The sequence below is a fragment of the Bubalus bubalis genome, chromosome 13 (genome assembly GCF_019923935.1).
Source record: "Bubalus bubalis isolate 160015118507 breed Murrah chromosome 13, NDDB_SH_1, whole genome shotgun sequence".
NCBI classification, from domain to species: Eukaryota; Metazoa; Chordata; class Mammalia; order Artiodactyla; family Bovidae; genus Bubalus; species Bubalus bubalis.
Genome location: NC_059169.1, coordinates 9,610,474 through 9,630,836, shown reverse-complemented (window position 1 = coordinate 9,630,836; position 20,363 = coordinate 9,610,474).

Below are 20,363 nucleotides of genomic sequence, written 5' to 3'. Positions count from 1 at the left end.
TCTAAATAGACAGTCAGATATGTTCTTTTCATTTTTTAAAAGTAAATTTGAAAACATCACCTTTTTACTAATGGAACCATAGAATCGAGGCTCATTTTACCCCTTGGGTTATTAGCCCAACCAGCGTTTCACACAGAGCTGGGTTTTTATCCACACATAACCCTTCCATCACCATCACCATCATCATCGTCTGTTGCTTCTACCCCAATTTCTTACATTACACACTTTTAGCATCATTACCCCAAATTGGAGAATTTCAGGTAGAATCATCTGCGAAAATACCGGAGGTAAAAATACGCCATTACGGGCTGTTGATGTCACACTGAGGCCTTGCTTGCTACTTTTCTGCTCATTTTACTGCACTTAACCCACTCGAAAAGGAACTGAACTATAATCAACAGCAATTTATCCGTGCTAATGGAGGATGGGAGAGGCACTGGTAATATAAGGTGGCAAGTAATAAGAGAGACATAGAGGAAAAAGACAACATGTGCCCACATGCTTTTCAGATATAATACATACTATAAATACCTGCCATAATAACTTTGTATTCAGTTGGGGTAGCCTGTGGCCTGGGATGAGGAAGTGAGACTACCACCTTTTGTATTGTGGTCATTGGCCGAAGCAGGGAGAGCTGTACAACAAGCCAGAAAATTGAGAGCTGATTTTCAGCCAATGACCATGGACAACAGGTGGCTGTTTGTGAGCCAGGTTCATACATCATGTCCCATTTTTCCATTTGAAAAAAACTGCCAGACTAGTTTTATTCTGTAACTGTTTTTTCAATGAATCACCTCAAAGTGGACCTTACTTCCTGGTGAACTCCCGGGAAAATTCGAATTCAGTATGGCCCTCAAGTTTCACTCCTGTAGAAATGGACAGGAAGCTTGGCATGTGCCAGTCTGATGAAGGAACCTTGATCTTGGCTGCCCTTGAAGGATGCCCATGGGGCAGGCTGCGAGGCGGGCTTTGGCTGTCTGCGGATAGCACACAGCATTCTTTGCATCTGGACGTCCCATTTCCGTAGGAAGGCATAGATCATTTTGCTAGACTCTGTGGACAAGTCAAAATAAATCAAGATCTTCTTTAGAACCAAAATCTCAATTACTTTTTTCATCAGATTTGCTTGGGCTATACATATATAAATGGGAAAAAAGGCAGACACAGAATGTTAAACAAACTTTTTCTTCTTTTGTACTGTAACTGTAGCTCAAAAAAATCAGCTTTATAAGAGTGTATGGTCTTAATGACTCAGAAAGGGAGGCAGAGCTGATCATTTTTCACAGTTTTCACCTTTCTAAAATGTCATTTCCTCCCTTGTCCTTAACTGTCACATATGGTGTCATGTTGACCCATGACACACCCTTCACCCTTGAAAGCTCATTCTCCAGAGTCACAGTTTCTTAATATTTGTTAGGTTAGGTGCCACCTTCCAATACCCAGTTATTACCGCAGCCAATTAACTAGTTCACTGGCTCATGAAAGCTGCAACACTCCTAGAAGCAATAAAATTAAAGCACAGAGTTCTTTTTAAAGGCAGAGAGATTTGGCAGGACTTTTTGTTGTTGTTGTCATCGCTGTGAGCTGCCCTTCAAGTTTGAGAAGCCTTGAGCTGTAAAGAGTTGACTATATCCTTTGATGTATGAAGAATCCAATTTAGAGCTTAGCCTGTGCACATTTTCTAGAAACTAAGCCAGGTGTTTGGATAGGGGAGTGGTATTTCACAGCAGAGATGTTTGGCCCTAATAAATGAGGCAGAAACTGGTTAGCTCTTAATTAAACCCACTCTCTTTCCTCTGAGCTGAGAGTTAGTTCACAGTTTCCTTGAAGTGAGGTAGGTGTATTCACATGATTGAGATGTAGCTGATAGAATGTGCTAGAAATCATGTTCATACCTGTGCACCTGGCTCCACAGTCTTTCTCTTCTGACTTGATGCAGGCAAATGTGGTAACTGAGAACCTGGTGTTGAAAATGATGGATCCATAAGGTCCCTGAGTTACCTCTTGGTGGCAAAATGCCCACAGGTCAGGGATAAGCTTTACTGAGAAAAATAAACTTATGCTCTCTGGAGCCATAAGACTTAGGGTTTTATGTTATATCCTTAATTCTTCCTTAGCCAAAACTCTAAACCAGCATATGCCCAAGTTTAATGCGTATTAACATTTCAACTCACTGCGGCAGGCAAGTTTAGACTCACCTTTGTTAAAACAAATAAAAGCCTGTGCGTTTTCAGGACCTTGCAAAGACTTCAAATCCTTGCAAGACAATAGTTTCTTGACGGTCAATTATTATTGGTGATAAGAAGGCCTCTGTGAGCAAAGCTCTCTTGAAGGCATTGGGTAGGGACATTGGTCATAGACTAAACACAATGCCCAAGGAACATAGGAAAACAAAGATAAATTAAAAAAGCATATAGACCTTGGAGGCTGGCCACTAAAAAAATATACCCACAACCGAAAAAGTTGTAAGGTGAAGTGAAAGTCGCTCAGTCGTGTCCGACTCTTTGCAACCCCATCGACTATACAGTCCATTGAATTCTCTAGACCAGAATACTGGAGTGGGTAGCCTTTCCCTTCTCCAGGGGATCTTCCCAACCCAGGGATTAAGCCCAGATCTCCCACATTGTGGGCGGATTCTTTATTAGCTGAGCCACAAGGGAAGCCCCTAAAAAGTTGAGTTAGGCTTTATTTGGTGGGAATGTTAGGACTTGAGTCTGGGAGACAGTATCTCAGGGAACCTGGAGAGAGCTGACTCGAAGGAGGCAGGGGAGGAGCCAGACTATAAACAAGTATGCAGTGAGGGGCAGGTAATCTGAATATGAAAAGATCACTGTTAATTAAGAGAAAACTAAATCTCTCACATAAGGAGATTTAGCAATCTTCTATGTATGCAAAGCTGCAAGCATCTGGGCTTGCTGAAATTACTTCTTTCATATGCATCTAGCTATGCGGGGCCAATCCTGCTTTCTTTATTGTTCACATATTAATTCCTTGTTTAACATAAGAGATGGTGAATGTGGTGGATGGCTACCTCTCACATCCGCCCCCCCACCCCCTCCCCGCTCCTCAGTGTTTACTGGGGAGGAATTTACCTGATGGCTTCCAAATAGCAGACTTTGTTCCACCTGGGCTCAGAAATCTGTATTTGGATAAGGCTCGTTTACTGGTAGAGTGTAGAGCAGAAAACATTTTATTTCACAAGGCTAATCCTCAGAGCTCAAACAATTGTTACAGGAGGGTCTGGGGAATTTTGAGACTTGCCAAAGCCACACCGAGAAGTGAAGTGAAGTCATTCAGTCGTGTCCGACTCTTTGCGACCCCATGGACACCAGGCTCCTCCGTCCATGGGATTTTCTAGGCAAGAGTACTGGAGTGGGCTGCCATTTTCCTTCTCCAGGGAATCTTCCTGACCCAGGGATCAAACCAGGTCTCCCGCATTGTAGACAGACGCTTTACTGTCTGAGCCACCAGGGAAGTCCGAGAACCAGGAGCCAAATTGAGATGAGGAACCAGTGCTTGAATTCATAGAGCTGAACTGACTCAGGTTTCCTTCTGAGGCTGCCTCAGGCCCAGGGAACAAAGACGTGGGTTATGGTTACAGGCAAAGTGACAGAGTGTCCTCTGAGGTTTTTTCATTAAGCTCCTGAGATATACCTTAGACCTTTCAGTTTATTTTTGTGGAAATAAAAACCAACCACATGAGAAAAATGGGCTATTTGTTTTGAGCTTGCTGTAGCAAGGGAGGCAGCCACATCCCTTGCCTCTGGCAGAGACTTAAGGGCAGGCCGGGGAGTGGGAGAGCCTCAGAGAGGAAGCAGGGAAGGCCCCTCCCTGATTGGAGGCTGCTGGCCTGGGGGCGGGCCAACCAGGAGCGTGGCTCCTCTATGATTGGTCAGGGTGCATATTTGGCTTTCTCTGATTGGTACTAAGGTGGAGGTAAGGAGTGAAAATTAGGGAAACTATGAGCCATGAAATTAAAAGACGCTTACTCCTTGGAAGGAAAGTTATGACCAACCTAGACAGCATGTTCAAAAGCTGAGACATCACTTTGCCAACAAAGGTTCATCTAGTCAAGGCTATGGTTTTTCCTGTGGTCATGTATGGATGTGAGAGTTGGACTGTGAAGAAGGCTGAGTGCCGAAGAATTGATGCTTTTGAACTGTGGTGTTAGAGAAGACTCTTGAGAGTCCCTTGGACTGCAAGGAGATCCAACCAGTCCATTCTGAAGATCAGCCCTGGGATTTCTTTGGAAGGAATGATGTTAAAGCTGAAACTCCAGTACTTTGGCCACCTCATGCAAAGAGTTGACTCATTGGAAAAGACTCTGATGCTGGGAGGGATTTGGGGCATGAGGAGAAGGGGACGACAGAGGATGAGATGGCTGGATGGCATCACTGACTCGATGGACGTGAGTCTCAGTGAACTCCGGGAGTTGGTGATGGACAGGGAGGCCTGGCGTGCTGCGATTCATGGGGTCACAAAGAGTCGGACACGACTGAGCGACTGATCTGAACTGATGAGTTGTTAATCAAGAATTGGCCCTTCGGGCAGATTGTTACACGAATTATTCTAAGTCCCTGGATTGTCGGTAGAGATGGCAACCTGGATTCTGCAAGTCTGTGACAGCAGGCTGCCTTCCTGGATTATTTATTGTAGATAGGCAGTTGGCTTCCCATCAGGTTACTGCTTGTGGTGGGTCAGATTTCATCTGTATATATGGTTTGGTCATGATCCCTTTGTCTATTCAGTCTCTATTTTTACAATGACTTTTTCTAAACAGACCACTTTCTTGAGGTGGTCTTCCTTCCTTCTACTATCTTATTTAAAGGTCTCCATCTCTCCTCACCATAAACTTGTCCCTGGCAGTGGGGACCCTCCCTCAAAATCTTCCCTCCCTGGAAGCTAGACCCTTTGTCCCCTAGGACACCTTTTTGATTGAAACTTGGAGGTAAAATTTATCTTTGCAGTTTGGCCCCTTGAAAGTCTTAATCACATCAGTCCTCAAAATCTTTTTCTTATTTCTGTTTCTCTGAGGGGATGTAGCCTTCTTGGGCAAACTAGCCCAGTGGTGGCAACTTACTTTTGGCTGGCCAGGCAGACTAGGCCTCTCATTGTGTGTGTGCTAAGTTGCTTTTGGGCTCCCCTGAGAGCTCAATTGGTCCAGAATCCACCTGCAATGCAGGAGACCCCAGTTCAATTCCTGGGTCAGGAATATCTGCTGGAGAAGGGATAAGCTACCCACTCCGGTATTCTTGGGCTTTCCTTGTGGCTCAGCTGGTAAAGAATCCATCTGCAATGAAAGAGACCTGGGTTCTATCCCTGGATTGGGAAGATTCCTTGGAGAAGGGAAAGGCTACCCACTCCAGTATGCTGGCCTGGAGAATTCCATGAAATGTGTAGTCCATGGGGTCACAAAGAGTCAGACATGACTGACCAACTTTCACTTTCATTTTCTCTAAGTCGCTTCAGTTGTGTCTGACTCTTTGCAACCCCATGAACTGTAGCTCATCGGCTTCCTCTGTCCATGGGATTTTCCAGGCAAGAATACTGAAGTGGATTGCCATGTCCTCCTCCAGGGGACCTTCCCAACCCAGGGATCAAATCTCTTGGGTCTCCTGCATTGGCAGGTGGGTTCTTTACCATTAGTGACACCTGGGAAGCCCCAGGTCTCTCATTATATTGAATTAAAGAAAAGAATTAAGATTTAAAAGCTCTGCAAACAAATGAGGAAAAACTATTTGATATGTATATATTTGTGCATATTTTTCTTTTTGAGCTTATTGATTTATTCTGCTTTAAATCAGAAAAGAATCTGGTCAAAAGAAGAAAATAAAATACATTTCTTCTCATGCCCCACTTTCAGCTGTTTTAGGCTAATGGCAGACCCCACACACCCAATCTCAGTATTCTATGCATTTAAAAGAGCCTCAAGTATCAACTCTTTGGAAGCCCAGTGTCTTTAAATTTGAAAAAATAGGCAGGCAGGGCAGGATGCCATGATTTCAGCTCCCTGGACTCATTTCAGGAGCTTGATTAACTCTTCGGTTGGGCTCAACAAGGGGAAGCTGAAGTGTCTGCTTAGGGGAAGAGGTAGGGGGCATTCAAATGAGGGCTGTCGCCATTTGAAAACGTCTCATCGCAGGACCTTCATAGCTGCAGCACCAACTTGAAGCCTGTTTGCTCACAAATGGCCCCTCGAGCAGTCTTAGGGCTGTGTCTGAGCCAGGGAGTCTTTGTTTCAGAAAGTGCTTTCCACTGGGAGGTGGGAATGTGAAGTGAGGGAGCCCTCTTTTGGAGGAGGAAAGCTAAGGAGAAAAGTCAGAGCCTGGGGAAGACCGCAGACCAGAGATGGGAAAGAATAGGCAAGCTTAGGACTCTTAGGTCATCTTTATGGGCAGGTAGGTACTCAGGAGGGGTTTCCCTGGTGGCTCAGTGGGAAAGAATCCACCTGCCAATGCAGGAGACCTGGCTTTGATCTCTGGATCGGGACGATCCTCTGAAGGAGGGCATGGCAACCCTCTCCAGTATTCTTTGCTGGAGAATCTCATGGACAGAGTAACCTGGTGGGCTACAGCCCATAGGATCGTTAAGAGTCAGACATGACTGAAGTGACTTAGCCCCCACACAGACTTGGGTTTAAGTTTTGGCTCTGCTGCTTTGGATCTGGGTGGGTTTGGACAAGTGGCTTGATTCCCAGGAGGCTGAAATCTCCCCATGGTTAAATAGGACTGAAATAATCGAATTCCACCTTGTTTTCAGGATAAAATGAGGAAATGTAATGCCCTTGACATCTAGTAAGCATTCCAAAAATGTTTGACCTAGGATAATTCTTTTCATAGACTCATGATTGTTTTACTTAATATGTGTTTAAGTTCCTTTGGGTAATATACTTTGTACATAAACCTGTACCTAAGTTTCCACTCATTGGAAAAGACCCCGATGTTGGGAAAGATTGAAGGCAGGAGAAGGGGACGACAGAGGATGAGATGGTTGGATCACATCACTGACTTGATGGACATGAGTTTGAGGAAGCTCCGGGAGATAGTGAAGGACAGGGGAGCCTGGCGTGCTGCAGTCCCTGGGGTTGCAAAGAGTCAGATGCAACTGGGCGACTGAACTGAAGGGCCAGTCTCCACTCAGTGACGGCTCACTTTATTAGAAAAACCCAGTCAGCCTGGTGCTGTATTTTAGAATTCTCATTCTAAAGAATAGCTAACACTTATTGAGGGTTTGGGGCCTCCCTGGTGGCTCAGTGGTAAAGAACCTGCCTGCCAATGAAGGAGACACAGGAGATGAGATTTCAGTCCCTGGTTGCAGGAAGCTCCCCTGGAGAAGGAAGTGGCAACCCGCTCCAGTATTCTTGCCTGGGAAATCCCATGGACATAGGAGCCTGGCGGGCTACAGTCCATAGAGTCACAGAAGGGTCAGACACAACGCAATGACTGAACACACCAAGAACATTGAGCGTTGAAGAGCCAGGTGCAGGTTTAAGCACTTCCTATGCACTGGTTCATTAATCTTCACAATTAGCATGCAAAGAAAGGAGTATTATCTAGGAATCGGGAACTGAGGCACAGTGAGGTCATCTTGCCTGCAGTCATTTAGCTGGTAAGCGGTGGAATGGGAATTTGAAGCTCTTAGGCCAGTGGTTCTCCAGTGAGGGGTGATCCCCAACCCACCCTCCACAGGGAACATTTGGCCACATTATCAGCTGTCACACAGGGCAGGGGGAGGATGCTCCTGGTCCCTAGTGGATAGGAGGCCAGGGGTGCTGCCAACAAGTATTTATATAGCACAAATGTCAGTTGCGCCAACATTGAGCAATCTTTCCCAAGTTTATGTTCTCAACTATTTCTTTATCTGGTTCCCATGTATTTCCTACAGCTAACACAAAGATAATTTAAGACCACATAATAACTCTATGCTGGCTTCCCTGGTGGCTCAGAGGTTGAAACGTCTGCCTCTAATGCGAGAGACCTGGGTTTGATCCCTGAGTCAGGAAGATCCCCTGGAGAAGGAAATGGCAACCCACTCCAGTATTCTTGCCTGGGGAATCCCATGGACGGAGGAGCCTGGTGGGCTACAGTCCACGGAGTCACAAAGAGTCGGACATGACTGAGAGACTTAACTAACTTTCAATAACTCTATGGATTCCCTCAGGTCTTGCCTGCTGTGCTGTGCTTAGTCATTCTGTTGTGTCCGACTCTGCGACCCCATTGACTGTAGCCCACCAGGCTCCCCTGTCTATGGGGATTCTCCAGGCAGGAATACTGCAGGGGGTTGCCATGCCCTCCTCCAGGGGATCTTTCTGACTCAGGGATCGAACCCAGATCTCCTGCATTCCAAGCAAATTCTTTCCAGCTGAGCTATCAGGGAAGCCCCAGGTCTTGCATGCCATTCTGCAAAACTTTAGGATAAGTAATTAATCTGAGAATTCGTTGCTGTTTAGGGCTTCCCTGGTGGCTCAGCTGGTGAAGAATCTGCCTGCAATGCGAGAGACCTGGGTTAGATCCCTGGGTTGGGAAGATCCCCTGGAGAAGGGAATGGCTACTCACTCCAGTATTCTTGCCTGGAGAATTCTATGTATAGTCCTTGGGGTTGCAAAGAGTCGGACACGACTGAGCAACTTTCCCTTTCACTAGTTTTTCAAAGAATTGTGGAATAAACACTTTAAAAAAATCCAAATGTAACATAGTACCAGAAAAAAAAAAAAAAGCCCCCTCCTTTAATTCAGAAACAGCGAGTTTCTGGGAGTACATGGTGAACCTGAAAGGGAATGCTTAAGTGATGTTTCAGTGAAAAGTGCAAAACACTGGTGGAGATGGGCTCCGCAGGTGGTGGCAGGGCCACGAAGGAGCAGAGACTCGAAGCGGGTGCTCGCCTGCTTTCTCCCCAAAGCCAAAGAACCAGGCGACAGAGAACAGAAGGACCTGGGTTCGATCCCTGGGTTGGGATGAACCCCTGGAGAAGGAAATGGCCACCCACACCAGTATTCTGGCCTGGGGAATCCCCATGGACAGAGGCGCCTGGGGGGCTACAGTGCATGAGGTCGCAAAGAGTTGGACACAACTGAGCGACTAACGCTTTGACTTTTTTTTCCTGGAAAACAAAACACCTCTGCGGCAGAGGTGTAAGACCAGAGAAGCATCCTTAAATTTCCCTGGCTGGAAGGCTGCTTATTCATCCCTCCACCATCCATCTGTTGACTGTTCTGGGACAGACAGAGATGAAGGAGAAAAAAAAGCTCTTGCCCTTGGGGCTTATGCTTTTGGCTGAGACAGAAAATTTAAAAATGAACAAAAAATATATATACTTTGATATTTGAGGGTGACAGTCCTAGGAAGAGAAACAGCAGAGGCAGGTGTCACAGGAGGCAAGGCTGCTGTCATTCAGGTAGGGTCTCTGGGACGACCTTCCTGCGAAGATGGCATTGGAGTAAAAACCCAAACGAAGTGTTACGCAAAGACATAGGGGCAGGTGTTCCAGAAAGCGATATAGGCATTTTTTTTTTTTCTTCCCAGAAGAGCAAGAAGCCCAGTGTGGGAAAAGGAGGGGTGAGCACTGAGAGTGGATGTATGTATATGTGTAACTTCCATTTTCCTGTACAGAAGAAACTAACATAACATTGTGAATCAACTATATTCCGGTAAACATGTTTTAAAAATTCCCATGTTGAAATGTGGACTCCCAAGGTGACGGCATTCGGAGGTGCAGCCTCTGGGAGGTGATCATAAGGGTGGACTCCTCAGGACTGGGCCAGTGCTATTGTAAGAGACCCTCAAGAGTCCTCTCGCCCCTCTTCCACCATGGGAGGACAGAGGGAGAAGACATCTGTCCCTGAACCAGGAAGCAGTTCCTCTCCAGACCCCGAATCTGCCTTGATCTTGGACTTCCCAGCCTCTGGGAATGGTTAGAAATAAATGTTTTCTGTTTAAGCCATCCAGTCTATGGTATTTGTATTATGCCATCTTCCCAGGTGGCGCTAGTGGTAAAGAACCTGCCTGCTAATGTGGGAGACCTAAGAGATGTGGGTTCCATCGCTGGGTCGGGAAGACCCCCTGGAGGAAGAAGTGGCAACCCACTCTGGTATTCTTGCCTGGAGACTTCCAGGGACAGAGGAGCCTGTCAGACTACAGTCCGTGGGGCTGCAAAGAGTCCGCACAAATGGGAGTCATTTTGATCAGAGAGGGCATTGACCGCCACCACGTATGAAATGGCAATGGTCCCCCAACACCAGGCACCCGAAAGCCCCCTCACGCTATGTCTCCCTCAGCTCCATCAGGGGTGCGAGTGCTGTGAAGGCAAGGACGTGCTTTCTTGGGCTCTGCTAATCCTACCGCTTGCTGTGGCATTTGACCTAAATACTTATGTTTCAGCTGATTTCTGATGAACAAACCCTTTTGAAAATGAATGCCTTTGTTTGAGGATTTATTAAAATTGCGGCCTTGGATTTGAATGCTTGGAAGTTCCAAATATTGAGCACAATGAAATCTTCAACTGCCATCTAGCTAGTGGTCAGGGCTGACTTGGTGACTATGCTTAGTTCAGCAAGAGGCTGCCTTACTTATTCATTTCCTAATGATATCCTTCCCAAGTCTGAATGGGCCAGTGGGGTGGATTATCTTGCCTGCATATTATTCTTCAAACTAGAACGGACAAGAAAATTTGCTCTGTTTTGAGGATCTGAAAATCCTTTAAAGACATATTTGTGGATGAGGGGGAAAAAAAAAAAACCAAAAAACACCCCTGCATCTTTCATTGTCTAGTATGTGAATTTGGGCTCAGAAATTGATCATCACAAGCAATTCCTCCTAAACAGCCTGACAAGAGAAAGTTCAGGAAAAGATAGACATATAAGAATATAATGGAAGTGAGATTTGTAAAAGACTTTATTACTTAAAGTCTCTCAGGATACCCCAATCCTCTGATAGTGATAGAAATTTATCCCCAATAAAATCACATTGACCTGAATAAAAAATAGGATATTAATGACCCTGAAGGACTGAGGTTATTACATGGTTGATGATGTTCTTGTTTTCCTCCTATCTTCCTTGATAGGTCATCTTTGCCATTAGCAACTGGAACAAAAGTTAAAATGCGTGTGGCATTTCTAAAATGCCATCCCTTGCGGAAAGGTTAGTACCATAATGAAGTTTCAGGGAAAATACAAGGCCATCTTTTTTGTTTTCTGTAAGAATGTGTCGTCCATAGGCTGTCTTCAGCCGAGCTGAAGATTGCAAGCCAGTGAAAGCTTGGTTTCTAAACATTCAGTGACCTGATACTAGGAATGTTTGGGGTGTTTGAAGGATGAATTAGGAATCTGGACTGTAGGAGCCTCGAATATAAGATATATGTAGAGGTGTTTCATGGTGATTGAAATAATTCCCTTTGAATGTCATGTCATAAATATCATGTCATAAAGTCCAACATTCAAGTTATATGATAAAAATTAAGTCATTTGCATGAGAATAATTTTACATGGAATGTGCCTCTGTGCTCAGTTGCATCTGACTCTTTGCAACCCTATGGACTGTAGCCCACCAGGCTCCTCTGTCCATGGGATTTCCCAGGCAAGAATACTGGAGTGGGTTGCCATTCCCTTCTCTTGGGGACCTTCCAGACCAAGGGTCCGAACCCACATCTCCTGCATTGGCAGATGGATTCTTTACCACTGGGCCACCTGGGAAGCCCTTACATAGAATAAGGTAGTCCTTTAAAATGTTTCCTTTGACTATGAAGAATTCATGATAGAAAATATGTTAAAACTGGAAGATGATGAAATTGGATTTGAAGCAACACAAAGTGACTGATGGGCACAGCCACCTGTCCTACACAAATCAAAGTTCAAGGTAATTGCTATTTTATTTATTTTTTTAAAAATTTGATTTTTGGCCATGTTGGGTCTTCTTTCCTGCCCATGGACTGTCTCTAGTTGCAGTGAGCAGGGGCTACTCTCTTGCTTCTCACTGTGGTGGTTTCTCTTGTTGCAAAACAGGGGTTCTAGGGCACATGGCGGGCTACAGTCCATAGGGTTGCAAAGAGTCAGACACGACTGAAGGAACTTAGCATGCACAGCAACAGTTATTATCAAAGATCATGGAAGAGTGAAATGTATAGAATTTATGAAACGTTATGCAATGTAGTATGATCGGTGGCACGTGAAACATTAACTATATAAACATCAATATTAAGCACTTTTTCCTAGACGAAGTGTTTCACATCTATTAGGGTACTGAACACTGAAATCTGACATTTATCTCCTGTCCAACTCGCAGGTGCTCAGGGAGCCTAAGGGAGGCACATTCCTCTTAAGCGGCAGAGCCTGGAATCCCTGGGTTTTCTTTTTCCCATGTTATGCTGCATATTCAAGTCTGGCAAGCTCCTTGCTTTCACCTGAGGTCAGATGTTTAATACTAGGAATTGCAGGTGTGCAAATGAAGAGGCCAGAAAACACTCACTTTACCTGCAAGGAGATGATAAACGTTTTAAAATCACCCGGAAAGCCACTCTAGAGAATGAGTCATGCCCCAAATACTGAAAAAAGAGCAATTTGGATCTAATCGTGTGACATTTACTTGAGCTACTTTCTAGACTGAAGTGGGCATATTTAACCTAAATTTAAATATCTGTTTTTTTTTTTTAATTTAAAAAACAGATTAAAAAAATCTGTTATTCATGAAGGCAGATGAAAAACAGGAGAGTACAAAAGGGCTTGTAGGGAGAAGCAGTGGGCCCTGATCACGGTTTTCTCTGCATTCTCCTCCCTCCGCCACCTCCTGACTTCGTGGGCACTGCATTTAATTTAATACTGCTTTTTTGCTGATGTTTACAATCTGGGTGAAGTCTCTGGTGCTTTTCGTATAGATGAATGATAAATAAATGTGTACAGATAAAACAACAAACCCCAACTTCCTAACTGGTCTCTGCTTCCACCGTTGTCCATTGTAGTCTGTTATTAATGTTGCAGGCTGCATGATCTTGTTCAAATCATCACTCCTCCAGTCCCATTCCCTGCAAAGGCCCTCATTCACTCAGGCTAAAAACCAAAGTCCTTCTAAGGCTTACAGAGCTTCAGACACGAGCCCCGCCACCCCCCCAACCCCCGCCACTTCCCCATCCCTGCACTCCGCTCTCCTCTTGCATTTAAACCAGGAGAATGCAGCTCAGGAGAGGAAGGCGCATTATTCATTCTGTTTCTTATCTTGTTTACTGATCTAGCCCAGGTGCCTTGACAATGCCTGGCACAGAGCCGATACTCGGCAGACATTTGTTGAATGAATAAGTATGATTTCCATTCTCTCCATGATATCAGATCAGATCAGTCGCTCAGTCGTCTCTGACTCTTCTCGACCCCATGAATCACAGCACACCAGGCCTCCCTGTCCATCACCAACTCCCGGAGTTCACTCAGACTCACGTCCATCGAGTCAGTGATGCCATCCAGCCATCTCATCCTCTGTCGTCCCCTTCTCCTCTTGCCCCCAATCCCTCCCAGCATCAGAGTCTTTTCCAATGAGTCAACTCTTCGCATGAGGTGGCCAAAGTACTGGAGTATAAACGCTGCTTATTGAGAGCTAAGAATCAAGTAGCTTTTGATCACACTGCTCCCCTAAGATTCCAATGTCCTGACCCCTATATGCAACTTAAGAAAAAATGTTCAGATTGATCCATTGAACATTTCTCTCCTAGATGTGAGAGCTGGACTATTAGAAAGGCTGAGAGCTGAAGATTGATGCTTTCAAATTGGGTGTTGGAGAAGACTCTTGAGAGTCCCTTGGACTACAATCCTAAATTGTACAAACCAGTCAATCCTAAAGTAAATCAGTCCTGAATATTCACTGGAAAGACTGATGCTGAAGCTGAAGCTCCAATACTTTGGCCACCTGATGAGAAGAACTGACTCATTGGTACAGACCCTGATGCTGGGAAAGATTGAAGGCAGGAGGAGAAGGGGACGACAGAGGACAAGATGGTTGGATGGCATCACTGACTCAATGAACATGGGTTTGAGCAACTCTGGGAGACAGTGAAGGACAGGGAAACCAGGTGTGATACAGTCCATGGGGTCACAAAGAGTAGGACATGACTGAAAAAAAAAATCCTAGTGTGTTCCAAAGCAAACAAATTAAGTAGAAGAAGGCATGGCACCAGTATGAAGCAACTAAAAAGTGGCATGATTGTTAAGCAGTTGTTCTTGCTTCATAGCATCTACCCCCATCCTCCTCCTTTCTTGGATGTAATGGATTCTCATATTAATTCTCATATTGAAACCGATTGGTGTCATTTCTGGGGGCTCTACAGAGCTCTGGTACCATAATCCTTTGTCTCAGGGCAGAGAAGAATTCAGTGAGAGCAAAGTGGTAGATAAGCAATGATTTATTAGGACAGGATGCTTATGAGGCTTGTAAGCAGGTGAATGAGGAGCACTGCACCCCAAGAACTTACTGGGCTACAGTTTCATAATCAAAGCAAAGTGGAGAGGGGGAAAAGTCCTTCTCTGTCTTTCTTGAGTAGACGTCATGCTTCCAACATCAGCTCCTCCTCCAGGCTGAGCAGGGGAGTTTTCTTGTCCCAGCATGGTCAAGGTAGGTCCACACATTATTGTTTTTCATGTCTGCAGAGAGCATGTCGTAGGGAGCATTAACTTACTGAGCTCACTGGACAGGATGTGTGTCTCATGCCACCATTGTTTTCCTGTTTTGGGGTACCTCCCATGCTTCTGTTTCATGGGTTTGTTGCCAAGCAAGCCTGCTTGGTTTCATGGTTAAGCAAACCTGTTTTCTTGCATTATCATTAATTTACAAGGGATTCTCATATTTTTCTATTTACAATCCCCTAGTGGGATTAACTATATAATCAGCTATTTTGTCTCTAGCAATATTAATATCAATTTTCATGTGAATTAGGAATGTGCATAAGCTCACCTCCTTTTCTTCTGGGATTATCTTTTCTACATGATTTGTCAGGGTGGTTTTTTTTCTTTTTTTTTCTTGCCATGCTTCAGGCTTCCTTTAGCTTTCTGGTCATTCCTGCAATTTCATTGGCCTTATGGAAACACTGACTAGTGCTCTGTTTTCTTGGTGGGATTTGTCAATTGGTAGAAATGTGTTTTTTGGGGTGGAGACCTAGTGATGAAACGGTGGGTTACCCTAACACTGGAATGTGGAAGGACTTCACCCTGGGATTACAGAGCCCACATTAATTGTTTTGATTATCCCTTGGTAGTTTTCTGTTTCTTTAGGTAAAAACACTTGCTGTTTTCTTTATGAGTGAGTATCTGGAGGCTCAGACAGTAAAGGATCTGCCTGCAGTGCAGGAGATCTGAGTTCGAGCTCTGAGCTGGGAAGATCCCCTGGAGGAGGTCATGGCAACCCACTCCAGTATGCTTGCCTGGGAAATCCCATGGACAGAGGAGGCTGGCGGGCTACAGTCCACGGGGTCACAAAGAGTTGTACACGACTGAGCAACTAACGCACACAATTCTGCCTGCCAGACATTCTACCTGGGATTGGGGGTTTTTGACCATCGCAGACACAGATGTTTAATTAGCCCCCTTACCCCCTGCCGCTGTCCATCACCGCTGCCCCTGACTATGGAACTGCTCTCAGTGTCCCCAGAAAGGTTGGCTCCCTTAGCTGCAGCCACCTCTGCGTATATTTCTACTTTCTTCTAGAAATTCCTTCAATCTCTTGTTTTATGCTGTCTCCCTTTCCTGTTGTTATTTACTTTGTGGGTTTATACTTTTAAAAATGAAACCACTGCTTTCTTAACCTTTTAATGGACCTTGGGAGAAAGAAGACAGGACAGCTATTTACATGCAGAATGTTGTTTTGAACAAAAGTATATTTAACCATGAAGTGGCTTCAAGTCCTGCAGGCTGAGCATGCAAGTCTGGATTATGGCTCTTTGATGAAAGAACAGGAGGGTTGATGCTGTGTAAGCTCGATTCTCTTTATTCCCATCACATTCCACTTCTTTTGCACGAAGTACATTCCTCCTGTGTCTCCCTACCAGAAAGTCTGTGTCTGCCTCCATTCCTCATTAGTGTCTGGAGGATGGAGACTATGTTTTATTCATTTCTAAGTTCTTATGCTTACCCTGATGGCTCAGAGGCAAAGTCGCCTGCTAATGTAGGAGACATGGGTTTGATCCCTGGGTGGGGGAGATCCCCTGGAGGAGGAAATGGCAACCTACTCCAGTATTCTTGCCTGGAGAATCCCATGAACAGAAGAACCTGTTGGCTACAGTCCCTGGGGTCGCAAAGAATCGAACATGACTGAGTGAATAAATGAACGGATGAATGCTTACCCTAGCTGCAAAGATTTCCAGGAAATAATTGTTGAATGAAACAGAGCAAAGTCTAAGTAATAGTCCAATACTTTTTTATTCTAAACTTTTATCAATTACTGCTTTTCTACACATAGAAGTTTGCATCCTAGATATATACTCTTCACAAGAATAAGCATCAACATGCTACATCAATATTGTACAAGTTATAAGCACAACATTATCTAATCATGTGTTCAGTCACTCAGTCATGTGTGACCCCGTGGACTGTAGCCCACCAGGCTCCTCCGTCCATGGGATTCTCCAGGCAAGAATACTGGAGAGGGTTGCCATTTCCTTCTCCAGGGGATCTTCCTGACCCAGGGATTGAATCCACGTCTCCTGCATTGGCAGGTGGAGTCTTTACCTCTAGCGCCACCTGGGAAGCCCAGTTATCTAGCCATACTTACTTGGCTTGGTCCTTCCATTGGTTTCCCTGGAAACCTCTCATTGCCTTTGCTGTATTGTAGAGCTCGTCTAAATACAGTTGAGTGTGCCCATCAGAATTGCCCCAAATATATTCCTCTCACATTTTGCATGCTGTGTAGAATTCATCTCTTAAACACCGCGTGGTATATTGTATGAATTCCTGCTCATCCTGCATCAATGGCCTTGTCTCATTTAATGAACTTTTTTTTTTTACTCTGTAACACTGAACAATAAACCGTGAGTGGAGTAGGGGATATGAGTTGGCCTGGATAAAATTTTTATAATTTAATAAACTTACTAAAAACCTGAATTTTCTGCTCTTGGCTGATGTGTCAAATTTCCTTCCTGGCAGTTTCACATTGCAAAAGGTATCAGATGTTTCATTTGACACCCGCATCCTTGCTCTCAGAGAAGAACTAGCAAGAAAAACAAGTCACAGAGCAGCATCTCTATGGTGACATGCAATTTGCCACGAGCCTGACGGTTTGTTGGTGAGTCTCCCTCTGAAACTCATTCCTGTCTCTACTTGAATTTTCCTCATTAACAAAACCCTCCACACTTTTCTTGAGAGTCGTTGTTCTTGCACAAATGTCTTATTTTTCAGACCGTACTTTTCCTTAGTTAGGATATCATGTCTGTATTATAAGATGTCTTTAATTCAAGCTATTTTGTGATGGAGCTGTTGCAGGAAGGGGGACCCCTTCCAGGGCCCAAAACTGGGTTCTTGTCTAACAGTCGGAAATGAATTGTCTGAGGAGACAATTTTATTTTATTGGGAAAGGGCACCCAGGTGGAGAGCAGTAGGGTAAGGGAACCCAGGAGAACTGCTCTGCAGCGTGGCTCGCAGTCTCGGGTTTTATGGTGATGAGATTAGTTTCTGGGTGGTCTTTGGCCAATCATTCTAATTCAGAGTCTTTCCTGGTGGCGCACGCATGGCTCAGCCAACATGGATGCTAGCGAGAGGGATTCTGGGAAGTGGACGGACACGCGGGGTCTCCTTTCGACCTTTCCCGAACTCTTCTGGTTGGTGGTGGCTTGCTGCTGCTAAGTCATGTCAGTCGTGTTTGACTCTGTGCGACCCCATGGACAGCAGCCCACCAGTCTCCTCCGTCCATGGGATTCTCCAGGCAAGAACACTGGAGTGGGTTGCCATTTCCTTCTCCAATGCATGAAAGTGAAAAGTGAAAGTGAAGTTGCTCAGTCATGTCCGACTCTAGCGACCCCATGGACTGAAGTCTACCAGGCTCCTCCATCCATGGGATTTTCCAGGCAAGAGTACTGGAGTGGGGTGCCATTGCCTTCTCCTGGTGGTGGCTTATTAGTTCCCTATTCCTTATCAGGATCTCCTGTCATAAAACAACTCATGCAAATGGTTACTATGGTGCCTGGCCAGGGTGGGCGGTTTCAATCAGTGTGCTTCCCCTAACAGAGCTAGTATAGATTCCTATAGACTGTTCCACTTCCAACAGTTTTTGGAAAGCTGTCATGACGTTCTTATGGTATGAACTGAAGGATCAGAACTGTAGCCTCCTTCTGTTGATTACCTACTCTCTGCAAGGCTCTTTACACACGTAAGCCTGGTGTTCTGACCCCTTCCGTCTACCGTGTGAAGGTCAAGTGTAACCCCTGTCCCTCCTGATTGTTTCTGCGTAAGATATAAATGAAATCATGCAGTTTGCAATTTTCTGCATGTCTATGTCTACTTTAGTTTTTGAGATCATTAGTGTGGTTAAATGCTGTATGTTTTCATTGCTGTATATATTGTATATAAACTGCAACTTAAATTTATATGAATAAAGCATAATTTAAAAATTAATTCTAATACATACACTCTCAGATTAATAGACATTCCCTAAGAGTTTTCATAGACCCCACCAGCATGAAGTAACAATTCCAATCACTCTATATTCTTGCCAATAATTGCGGTTCTTAGTCTTTTAAGATTTTACTCATTCTAACAAGTGCGCAGAGGTATCTCATTTGTAGTTTTAATTTTCATTTCCTTGATGACTAATGAGATTGAGCACCTTTTCTTTTTTGTTCTCAATTTGTATGTGTGCTAAACTGCTTCAGTCGTGTCTGACTCTCTGCGACCATGTGGGCCATAACCTGCTAGGCTCCTCTGACCATGAGATTTTCCAGGCAAGAATACTGGAGTGGGTTGCTATGCCCTCCTGCAAAGACTCTTCCTGACCCAGGGATCAAACCTGAGTATCTTATGTCTCCTGCGTTGGCAGGCTGGTTCTTCACCACTTGCACCACCTGGGAAGTCTGACTATTGTCAATTTGGATACCCTCTTTTATGAAGTGCTGCCCATTTAAGTCTTCTGTGCAATTTTCTATTATTTATTTTTTGTAAGAAAACTTTAAATAGTCAGGATTTAAATCTTTTGAGTTATACTTTGCAAATATATTCTCCCACTTGTACTTTGGCATTTTATTAACTTATTGTCAATTTTTTATATAACAAAGTTCTTAATTTTAATATAGTCAAAATTTACAAATATTTTTCTTTAGGGTTAGTGGTTTAAGCACCTATTCAAGGGATCTTGGCTACCTCAAAAGAGAAGAAATATATTTTTCTATGATAGCTCCTAGGACTTTGAAATTTTACCTTTCACACTTGATCTATAACCTAATAGGAATTGATTTTTGCTTATGGTGTGAGGTAGGGGTCAAGATTAGTGTTTTCTTCCATGTGGATATCAAATTGATCCTGTACTTATCCTGTGAATTGATAATGCTGGTGGTAATGATAATTTTTCAGGACAATATTTGGGAAAATATATCACAATAAAATGAACAAAACTAAAATAGTATCTAATAAACAGTAAAGACCGAGTGGTTGGCTATGAATGGAGGCCAGTTGGGGGCAAATATGAACATACCTCCAAAATTATACCGTAGGTGGCTGGGAAAGGACATAGGTACCCTTTTTGAAGAATAACCTGACTGTTTATTTCATCACACTTGGTATCCCTGTGAGCATAACATTACACAGGTGTTCAGAATTTGTAACCATACGTAGTCTCATTCTTTCTCTGCAATATGCTCTTTTTGTATCATAGAATATCTTTTATGTTAATCTAAGGTTACTGCAAGGAGATTCAACCAGTCCATTCTGAAGGAAATCAGTCCTGGGATTTCTTTGGAAGGAATGATGCTAAAGCTGAAACTCCAGTACTTTGGCCACCTCATGTGAAGAGTTGACTCTTTGGAAAAGACCCTGATGCTGGGAGGGACTTGGGGGCAGGAGGAGAAGGGGACGACAGAGGATCAGATGGCTGGATGGCATCACTGACTCGATGGACATGAGTCTGAGTGAACTCTGGGAGTTGGTGATGGACAGGGAGGCCTGGTGTGCTGCGATTCATGGGGTCGCAAAGAGTTGGACACGACTGAGCGACTGAACTGAACTGAACTGAAGGTTAATACTCTATTTACAAGCTTTATGCAGAATCAAATAATTTATCACTCTTTGTGCCCTATTGTGGGAGATGAAGGGGAAAAAAAAAACCTCTTGTCCAAAAATGCACAAAGAAAAGAATTTTAAATTCTGTTTTGCTTATTAGTTCAAGAGAGTGTATCCACTTTTCTTTTTTTATTGA